We start from the raw sequence: 11688 nt of genomic DNA on the forward strand, positions 1-11688 counted from the left end.
ATAACCAACACCCCATGCACTGTTACTACACACTAGGTATACTAAATGAGAGGAGAGAGGCGAAACTTGTAAGCTGCATCTACCAAAAGCGTAAATTTATTTCTAGTCAAACAATTCGACTATTTTTATTCTTGAACTTTTTGTTGCAATGCTCAAATTTAACCATTGTGAGACAAATAAAGGTTCTATCTGATCTTTGTCTCAGTTCCACTTTTAAATTTCAACAAGATACTTTAAAGGTGTGACATTAAACAGCTCTACATAACATTTACTCAATCACAGGTGGTTTTATGTGTCAAAAATACCTAGAAAACAGACGTTCTGACTGTGAGCGGGGTCATCTCTCCACAGATCTGATCTGTAACTTGGTCTGATTTGGTCTCCCATGAAGATAGAAAGGTTTAATGCCATACTGTGAAACATTCTAGACAAAGTAATCTCCATGAAGAAAAGCATTTGACGAACTCTCCACCAGAAAAGTTACACAATTTCTTATTTCTTTTTTATGTTATTACTCATGTATTAGCTGTTTACTGGTGGTTATTTCTATTGTGCAATTGAACTACAGCAACCTAACGTAATTATGTAGTATAGTTAGCGATGCAATATAGTGTACAAGTCAGATCTGTGGAGAGGCGGCCCCGCTGACAATAAGAATCCCTGTTTTCAGTGCATTTTGAGCAATAAAAACCTGTCATCTAATTGAATAAATGCAATATAGATACTGTAGGTTTAATGCTGTATCGTGGAACATTCCAGGCAGAAGATCTCCATGGAGACAAGCTAATAATTAAATAAAGATGGTCATGTTATATAGGAATCTTTTGCTGTGTTTATTTGTGAGGTCAATTCATTGTAAATTTGCTTTAGTTTTTTTTTAAGGGTCTGTATTACACTATTTTCAAGGGATGTAACGATATCCTAATGTCTCGGTACGATATTATCACGATATACATCTCACGGTACGATATTTATTGTGATATTTTGGAGAGGCTGATATAATTGTAGATAGGACATGTTTCTGCTTTTAAAATACCCTGACAAGATTTTGGTGTGAATTATTTCTGTCATAATCTCAAGAATTGAAGTAAAAACATATTTCTTTATGTTGTCTGCACTGAAATGAATCATGGGATATGTAGTTTCTGATGTTCATAAGCTTTTGCTACTATAAGGCAATGCATTTAAGCAAAGGAACTTGTAATTCGATATACTGTGACAGCCCATGACATTATTGTGAGACTTTTGGCGAAACTATATCACAATATTTTGGTTATTCTTACATCTCTACTATTTTCTGAACCTATTTTCACAAACAGACCTGGAGTTGTGTTTTGTTTCATTCACACATGTTTACCACACAAACCCTGCACATTTAAAGTTCATCTGCCAAGCTGAAAACGCAAAACGTAAAAGGAGCTGCACTACATGATGTCACAAGGTGGATCAGAGCATTTTGATCTTTGACAGACTAATAACAAAGAGTTACTCAAACATGTGTGAATGAAACAAAACACAACTCCAGGTTTGTTTTTCATGCAGTAACAACATTCTAACATGGCTTAAAACCTCTCAAGAGTCAAATTTCTCGTAACATAGAACCTTTATCTAATATTTGACCTTCCAATTACACTAGTCTGCGAATAGAGGTGAGCCTAAATATTGGCTCGGGAAACTCAAATATTACTCATAGACTCATATATTTTTGGTGCACCAAGAATCAATGAAAGGCTGAGTAATGATGAGTCAGCACATTAGCTCATGCTCCAGTTTGATTTTTTGTCCATTTATCGGACCTGCAGAGAGTATGAGGCTGGAAAAGTATTTTAAAGACCCTGTACTTGACAACAGCTAGTATGCTAACACACATTTCCTGATTAGATGGCTTCTAATTAAAAGTACACAGTGGGCAAGACAGGTTTTGCTTGATTACGTGAATGGAATGTTACACTTGATGGCAATAAACTATTTACTCTGCATGGAGATAAGCAGGAGATGCCACTAGGTCAAGTTACGGGTCAGATCTGTGGAGAGGAGAGCCAATTCTGTCAACCAATATGTATTTTGTCAGCCTCCACAGACAAAGCCACATGAGCTAACTGTAAGTACTGAAGACTCTGTTGAAGTTAAGTAAATATTTGTTTTGCATTGGCTCCAAAGGTCAAACAAAGGCCATCGTATGATCCCCTTGTAATCTACAGTTATGGCATTTCCCACAGCCACACCAGGTCCTTGAATGCAGCTCAGTTTCTGTTTTATAAATAGACTACAGCCCTGAGTCAGGGGAAGTAATGCTGCATATGCTCAATACTATTAAAGGAGAGCATGTTATAGGGCTGGCAATAGTAACCAGCAAAAAGTGTTCAAACTGACTCTCACAGAATCACTTTTAACATTTTCTCAGGGTTTATATTAGGGATGTGACAGTAACCGAAATATCGTGATATCGTATTGTCAAAAATCTCACAACAATATCATGGACCATCACAATAATATCGAAGTACATGTTTCTCTGCTTAAATGCATGCTTTTATGGTAGCAACAGCTTAGAAACATTGGGAACTACATATCCCATGATTCATTTCAGTGCAGACAACATGAAGTTATGTTTTTTACATGAATTCGTGGGATTATGACGGAAATTATTCACACCAAAATCTTGTCAGGATATTTTAAAAGCATAAAAGTGTCCTATCTACAAATGTATCAGTCTCTCCAAAATATTGCTATAAATATGATACCATGAGATGTATATCGTTATAATATCGTACCGAGAGATTTGGATATTGTTACAACCCTAGTTTATATGAGTCCAGTCTGTTCTAGAGTTAATGTAATATTTTTGGAAATGTTAATTAAGTTAATGTTAATTAACACTGGACCAAAGTTCCTGTTCCCTGAAATCAAGAGTTATATTAACGTTCTGAGAGTAAATGGATAACACTTTGATTTAGTTAAACAACACACAGAGGTGTTTTATTTTTACACTTATCATTATTATAATACACTAATTTATTTAACTGAAGATGAAATTATGTACAAAACTGGTTCAAACTGGTCTTCTCTCGTAGGAGTTTTAACACTAAGGGAAGTTGAATGAACAGCAGGGGAAGTTGAACTAACTTCAATAGTATCAACTCTGGCAAATAACCCCAACACGCACCGCAATTTAACTTTCAAATAGTTAAAATAACACTTTTTGTCTTAAAAATAACTCTGAAATATTTTACCCTAAAATTTTAACCCTTTTTGCTGCGTATCGAGAATCATATACTAAATTATACTAAAACTAGTATCGAAAGTAGATACTCATTTAAGGTATTAATACTAAAAAAAAAGTCATTCACAGGACAGAAATAAACCTTAAATTAATCTTTCCTGAATGTGTTTAGAATGATATTGAGCTGCATCAGAACAAGTAGAAGAGCACATAGACTAGTATACACACATGGACCACTGTGGAACCTACTGCACCACTGACGATTACACACATATAACACACATAGAAAAGAAAGTTCTACGCTCTTCTATTGTCTAAAGAGTATATTTTATAATCGTTGTGGTATCAGAATCAGTATCGAGTATCAAGTCTGTTCCTTAGTACTGAATTAGAGTTAGAGTTAGAGTTTTTTTCAAACCTGGATTCAGTTCAGAGGTCACATTTGAAACACGCTTAGGGGAATTAACATTGGAGAGACACATGAAATCTGAACAGCTAAACTAATCCAAGAATCCCGTGTATTTCAGAACATGTTTGTGTAGAGGTCTAAACTACAGGATTAGCATTAGCACTGCCATAAAAGAACCTGATATTTTCTTTGTATAGGAGTTAAATGACCTGTAATAACTGCACATCTTGAATCCACTGCAATGGATTGTTAAGTCAAATTTAGTAAAAAAAATTCCAATAAACATGAGTGAAAGTAAAAAACACTAATTATAGGTAGAAGAATGAAGTGTTACCAGTAGTTAATTAATTCATTCATTCATTCATTAATCACTGCATTTATTTAGCACCTTTCAAGACACCCAGTGCACTTGCAGTTCATTGTTCACTCACTCAATGGTCATAAGATACTATTGTAGCCACAGCTGCCCTGGGGCAGACTGATGGCAGAGAGGTAGGGCTGGGTATCATTAAGAAGTTGCCGATACGATACATATCTCGATACATAGGCCACGATACGATACATATCTCATTACAGTGTTTTTACGATTCGATACGATTCAATACGATATATTTCAAAAAGATTCAATACGGTTCAATAAAAAAAATAAAGGTTAAATCATGGCTGTGATAATAAAAGTCTTTGTCAAACCACTTCTTCTACAAAGTTAATTAAAACACAAACATTTTAATAATCAAAAACAGTGAAAATGTCAAATGTGTCGAATAAACGAGTTTCCTTCCTTTGAACAAGCAACAAAACTGTAGCTCTGTAACCAAATCATTTAGTAAAATATACCAAAAATGCTCTTGACCATATATCGATACAGCAGCCCACGATATTGATACTGTATCATCACATTAAAAGATACAATATATCGATATTTCAATATTTTTGCACACCCCTAAAGAGAGGCCGCCAATCTGCCCCTCCTATCATCCCCCTCGCTCACGCACACACCACTTTAGTACTAGGCAATGTGGATGAAGTGTCTTGCCTAAGGACACAATGACAGTTTTTGTGACTGCCGCCCCCCCCAGTGGTCTTCCATCCAAGTGCTAACCAGACCCTGCTGAGCTTCTGACATCTGACCAGATCAGGCTTTCACAAACTGGTACAGCCAGTTAGTTATACAGTAGTGGTAGCAGTAGTTACAGTAGTAGTAGTTGTAGTAGTAGTAGAAGCAGTAATAGCAATAGTAGTAGTAGTAGTAGTAGTAGTAGTAAAAGTAGCAGTAGTAGCAGCAGTTGCAGTAGTAGTAGTAATAGCAGCAGTAGTAGCAGTAGCAGCAGCAGTAGCAGTAGTAATAGTACTTGTAGTAGTAGTAGTATATAGCACATTATTATTACTGGCAGCATGGTGGCATAGTGGACTGTACTCTTACCTCACAATGAGCAGGTTCCATGTTCAGTCCCCATATAGTCTCTCTCTCCTTGTATCAGGTCTGTAGTAGTGTCTCTCTGCTTGTATCATCAGTGTCTGTAGTAGTGTCTCTCTGCTTGTATCAGGTCTGTAGTGTCTCTCTGCTTGTATCAGGTCTGTAGTAGTCTCTCTCTCTGCTTGTATCAGGTCTGTAGTAGTGTCTCTCTGCTTGTATCAGGTCTGTAAGTAGTGTCTCTCTGCTTGTATCAGGTCTGTAGTAGTGTCTCTCTGCTTGTATCAGGTCTGTAGTAGTGTCTCTCTGCTTGTATCAGGTCTGTAGTAGTGTCTCTCTCTGCTTGTATCAGGTCTGTAGTAGTGTCTCTCTGCTTGTATCAGGTCTGTATTAGTGTCTCTCTGCTTGTATCAGGTCTGTAGTAGTGTCTCTCTCTGCTTGTATCAGGTCTGTAGTAGTGTCTCCCTGCTTGTATCAGGTCTGTAGTAGTGTCTCTCTGCTTGTATCAGGTCTGTAGTAGTGTCTCTCTGCTTGTATCAGGTCTGTAAAGTAGTGTCTCTAGTGTCTCTCTGCTTGTATCAGGTCTGTAGTAGTCTCTCTCTCTGCTTGTATCAGGTCTGTAGTAGTCTCTCTCTCTGCTTGTATCAGGTCTGTAGTAGTGTCTCTCTGCTTGTATCAGGTCTGTATTAGTGTCTCTCTGCTTGTATCAGGTCTGTAGTAGTGTCTCTCTGCTTGTATCAGGTCTGTAGTAGTGTCTCTCTGCTTGTATCAGGTCTGTAGTAGTGTCTCTCTCTGCTTGTATCAGGTCTGTATTAGTGTCTCTCTGCTTGTATCAGGTCTGTATTAGTGTCTCTCTGCTTGTATCAGGTCTGTAGTAGTGTCTCTCTGCTTGTATCAGGTCTGTATTAGTGTCTCTCTCTGCTTGTATCAGGTCTGTATTAGTGTCTCTCTGCTTGTATCAGGTCTGTAGTAGTGTCTCTCTGCTTGTATCAGGTCTGTAGTAGTGTCTCTCTGCTTGTACCAGGCTCCTCTGGGGCTCCGGGTTTCCCCTGACACTGGAAACACGGAGAGTGAGAGACCGGACTCCTCTTTAGAACCCCAGGGGGATTTTCCTGGTTAAATAAAGGTTAAAGGTGTAACTTTTCTGGTGGAGGCTCCGTCAAACATTATACGTCATACATATTCAGTTACAGTTGGTTTTATGGCTTAAAAATATCTATAAAAACAGGCATTCTGACTGTGAGCGGGTTCGCCTCTCCACAGATCTGACCTGTAACTTGGTCTGGTTTGATGTCCATGAAGATTAGGGGTGTGCAAAAATATTGAAATATCGATATATTGTATCGCTTAATGTGATGATACAGTATCGATATCGTTGGCTGCTGTATCAATATATCACCAAGAGTATTTTTTGGTATATTTTACTAAATTATTTTGTTAAAGCTACAGTTTTGTTGCTTGTTTTTAGAGGAAAAAAGTGGAAACTTTTAGTATCACAGACATGATTTAGTCTTTATTTTTACTGAACTGTATTGAATCGATTTGAAATATATCATATTGAATCAAAAGCTTACTATATCGAGATATGTATCGTATCGTGGCCTATGTATCGAGGTATGTATCGTATCGGCAACTTCATAATGATACCCAGCCCTAATGAAGATAGAAAGGTTTAATGTCATACTGTGAAACATTCCAGACGAAGAAATAACATCTCCATGGAGAAAGTCGCTCAGAAAAATATATAAACTTTTATTTAGACTAAGCTGTTCTGTAGTTACCTGAGAGGCAAATAAGAACTCCATAATAGATGTGTATCAGTTTTGTCTTATTTTATTGTAGTTTTAAAGGAAATAAATGCAGTTTTTATTCCCTGCATTGGTGTTGATTGATATCAGTTATTGGCAGATATGTAAAGGTGCATTGCGCAACTTTTCTGGTGGAGGGTCAAATCCGTTGCTTGTCTCCATGGAGATGCTATTGCTTTCCCTGGAATGTTCCATGGTATGACATTAAACACATCTATCTAGCATTTATTCATTACGGGTGTTTCATTGCTCAAAAATACAACAATTCTTTCTGTGAATAGGGTCGTCTCTCCACAGATCTGGCTTGTAATGTAACCTAGAGTTGTCTCATTGGTTTGACCTCTACTGTGGAACAACTAAAATATTTTTCAACTTTACAAACTCTTGACAAGTATTTATTGTTGTAGTGATAACATGACCTGCACCTAAATGTCCTCACATCCCCCTCCCACCACACACACAAAACCACAAAAACAGCTGAAAGATTTAGTCAACAAAAGTGAGTCACTGTTCACTTTTCACACACACACACACACACACACATACACACACACACGCGCACACACACGAACACACACACACACGCACACACACGAACACACACACCACACAGGCGCACGCACACACATACACATACCTGAAAACATGTCACTTTACTGTTATTGCATGTTTATTTTACAAACTGAGGTGACTCTGGGTTATTGCAACTACTGATTATGCAAGATTTAACCCTGATGAAAAGTTTAGTCTTCTTCTAGTCCTGGTCCAGTCCTGGTCTAGTCCTTGGTTTGTCCTGGTCTAGTCCTGGTTTAGTCCTTGGTTTGTCCTGGTCTAGTCCTGGTTTAGTCCTGGTTTAGCCCTGGTCTAGTCCTGGTCTAGTCCTGTTCTCGTCCTGGTCTAGTCCTGGTCTAGTCCTGTTCTAGTCCTGGTTTAGCCCTGGTCTAGTGCTGGTCTAGTCCTGGTTTTGTCCTGGTCTAGTCCTGGTCTAGTCCTTGGTTTTGTCCTGGTCTAGTCCTGGTTTAGTCCTGGTTTAGCCCTGGTTTAGTCCTGGTTTAGCCCTGGTCTAGTCCTGGTTTAGTCCTGGTTTAGCCCTGGTCTAGTCCTGGTCTAGTCCTGGTTTAGCCCTGGTCTAGTCCTGGTTTTGTCCTTGGTTTTGTCCTGGTCTAGTCCTGGTTTAGTCCTGGTTTAGTCCTGGTTTAGCCCTGGTCTAGTCCTGTTATAGTCCTGTTCTAGCCCTGGTCTAGTCCTCTTCTAGTCCTGGTTTAGTCCTGGTCTAGTCCTGGTTTTAATTGCATATAACAGGTTGTTATGATTTTCAGTATCACTTCATTTGATTGGCTAAAACTGAAATAATTACAATATGGCTATAAATAACAATAATATAAATATAGTTTTATATTGACCAAGTGCCAGTTTGTGGAGGAATGTTGGAAAATACAATATTGAAATTATTATTGTAAAATATACTAAAAATACTAAATATATCTTGGATGAATCGCCAGACTTTTGGATGGAGTCTCCCCATCCAAAAGTCTGGCACAATTTATGCAAAAGGAACACATTTTTCCAACCCTTTCAAACACTAATTTAACAAAAAATACAATAGTTTTCATGTATTTGTATTTATCAAATGTTAAATATTGTGTAAATTAGGTAACAGTTAGTGAATTAAGTGTGATGTCAAAAGTATTATATTTTGTTGGAGTACTTCTCTCTCTAGTACATGTCCGCTGTGGGTTGTCTTGCAAAATCGTGGTACTTCTTTCTAGGAAACAGCAGCTTTTCATTCACGTGTTTTTGTTGTTGAAAAATGACCACTGTGAACTTTACATGACCCTGAGTTAGTTTTCATAAATGCAAGGTAGTATGGAGAAGTGGGTGGAGACAGGGGGTACGTGAAAACTGAAATTTTAAGATCAGTCAACACCGAAATGCAGGAAAATTCAAGATTACTCAAACGAATGAATCAATCAAATAAAACTCTTTGTAAAGTCGTGACAAGGGAACAGCTTTATAACAAGACTAACAGCTCATAAAGTTGATTTTGCATTATATGATTCGACGGTTATTATTATCACAGCTATTGATCTGATGTAGACTAGTTTGGTCCTTTTATAGTCCTGCATTTAATTCCACGTTTTTCTTTGATTTTAGTTCTAATTTTGATGCCATATGTGAACAGTTGCGCAGCTAGTGTTTTGCCAAAATGCCACTTGCCCACACATTAATCTTTACAGTGTAACACATAGAAGCTGCAGATGTTATGCTAAATACCAGTGTTACGTTCATATGTTTAATCTCGGTGTAAAAAACATTATGTGCACACATGATTAAGAGCTCAGTCAGTACAGTGTGTTCTGACCCTGCCTTTGCACTCTGTGGATCAGTCAAATAAGGACACAAACGGTTAAAATGGCTATAAATGGCAGCAGCTCTGTGATGTAGCCACAATTTTTTTTTTAAACGTCAAAAAACCTAAATATAAAAAAAGCTCTGTCAAGTGGTAAACTGACATGGCACTCCTAACATACTTACACATACGTCAAAGGTAGGCCTGGGTATTATTAAAAAGTTGCCGTTACGATACATATCTCGATACAGATGTAATGAGGCAATATGTTTTTCGATACAGTGCACTTTCAGTTCAATAAGATTCGATACGATATATTTCAAATCGATTTGATACGGTTCAGTGAAAAACAGAGGCTAAATCATGGCTGTCATAGAAAGTCCACTAAGTCTTTGCAAAGTCAAAATGAAAAACACCCATTTTGCTCAAAACTGTGAAAATGTCAACTCAATTGTAGCTCTTACAAAAAAATATTTTGTAAAATACACCTAAAAATACTCTTGGTGATATGTCAATACAGCAGCCCATGATATCAATACTGTATCATCAAATTAAACAATGCAATATTTAGATATTTCAACATTTTTGCACACCCCTAGTCAAAGGTGCACTATATGTTCTGTTTGTCTCCTTGCTTTGCCGGGAATGTTTCAGAGTATGGCATTAAGAAGTATATATTGGTGGAGAGAAGCAAGTGACACTACAGGTCAGATCTGTGGAGATTGGAGACTGACGAGACGACCCCGCTCCTGGTAGTGCAGTAGCAATAACACCTGTGATTAAATAAATGCAAGATAGAGAAGTTTAATGCCATACTGTGGAACATTCCAAGCAAAACTATAACATTTCAACTAAGACAAGCAGGTAGTGGACCTCCTTCCAAAATAGCAACATGGGTAGGGTGACCAGACTTTCATATGTCAAAAATGAGACACACCCAGGTTGGGATGGTTGGTATAACTAGTCAGTCATGATCTGAGGCATTTCTGTTGCTGCATTTTCTTGCTTTATGGTCATTTGCAAACACGGTTTTCTGTTTTTTTGCTAAACAAATGGCAGTTTATGCTCCTCTTTACTGTTAACAAGGATCAGATTAGTCAAAAATTGTGATAGTCCTGTTTTAGTCTTAGTTTAGACCTGATGTTGTCCTGCTATAGTCTTAGTTTAGTCTTGGTTTAGATCAAATTGGTCAAAAATAGGGAGACCTGGGACATTTCTTGTGTAAAATTGGGACAAATCACTGGTTTTGTATAAATCTGCTGGGACAAGGGACACAGAGCTCAAAACTGGGACTGTCCCGGGTAAACAGGCATGTCTCATCACCCTTTACATGGGGCAAGTTTAAACCATTTATTGCCACTGATTGTCAGTGAATAAAACTTTCAAAACTATAACTCAGTGTAAACTAAAAAATATGCAATATAGACTGATTAACAAAAACAAGCACTGCAAATAAAGATTACAAGTTATTTAAAGTGATATATTATTTAAACTTATAATAATAATAAAAAGGTCATAGTGTTATTCGTTTAAAAACTTTAGAATATGTGCCCTTCTTAAACCTCTGAGAGTTGTTGCCTACGTGTAAATTTAAAGGAGGTGCCCAAAACATGATGTACCCAACTCTCCCATGGAACACTTATGAAGACACAGATAAGACAGGACAATAGAGAGTGCAAGACTCAATAAGGCGTGCAAAACTGATAAATTCATGCATCTTCAGTAGTATTTTATCTACTGTTTTTGCAATATACGTCTGCAGAACAGTTAGATAATCAAATGAAAGTTATTTTACACAGAGTTAGCGCGTAAATCAATGAGATATGCTGTTGTGATCAGTTGTAAATATGCTGTTTTTAAGTGATGCTTATAAACAGAAATAGAAACTGTTCAGAAAAGAAAAGTTAGCTACGTTGGCGACACGTTGGAGCTATCATCTCACTGTATACATTTATCAATGGAATACTTATGATGCAATAAAAAGGAAATCGCCCATCAAATCAAGCTAGCATGCAGAAATAACAGAAATTTGCAGTTCTTACAGAAATCAGCGTCGCTGTTTGGTTCAAAATCTGTAGTTTGTTTGGTATTTTTGCAGGTTTGACTGTAAAGGCATCTCAACTTGACAAACTTTTCATTTCCCGGGTTCAGGCTGTCACTGCAACATCGACACTAATACAAACTAACTGGAATTTTTTTTTTTTATTAATATTTATTTTATCACGTTATTATATTTGCATTTAGTGTTGAGTGGGAATATATATAAAAAAAACCGTGTGATTAAAATATTTTAATACTTTTCTAAAGGTGAACGACCGTCCTAACAAAGAGTAATTACGCAACAAGATAGTTAAAGCCTACGGCAACAAATGGAGGGATTTGTAGAAAATCAGCCACAATTATATTTTAATGGGTTTAATAAATATTCTGTAAGTTTTTCTGCACGCTATAGTGGCACAGTTTGTTGTTTTAATGTTTCAAATATTT

The 11688-nt window shown here is 37.1% G+C and overlaps 1 protein-coding gene across 2 annotated transcripts in view; it reads right to left on the reverse strand.

Annotated features, from left to right (window-relative positions):
• mideasb (mitotic deacetylase associated SANT domain protein b) overlaps nt 1-11374 on the reverse strand; it is an 85349-nt gene extending 73975 nt beyond the window's left edge. Inside the window, exon 1 of one of the 2 annotated variants that reach the window (XM_055161463.1) lies at nt 11244-11374. The gene's annotated coding sequence lies outside the window, so the exon portion shown is untranslated. The remainder of the gene's footprint in view (nt 1-11243) is intronic. The other variant, XM_055161470.1, reaches the window with a different exon arrangement.
• Between the last annotated feature and the right edge of the window lie 314 nt (nt 11375-11688).

The sequence above is a fragment of the Boleophthalmus pectinirostris genome, unplaced genomic scaffold (genome assembly GCF_026225935.1).
Source record: "Boleophthalmus pectinirostris isolate CB_2022bp ecotype Guang Dong unplaced genomic scaffold, ASM2622593v1 HiC_scaffold_10, whole genome shotgun sequence".
NCBI lineage: Eukaryota > Metazoa > Chordata > Actinopteri > Gobiiformes > Gobiidae > Boleophthalmus > Boleophthalmus pectinirostris.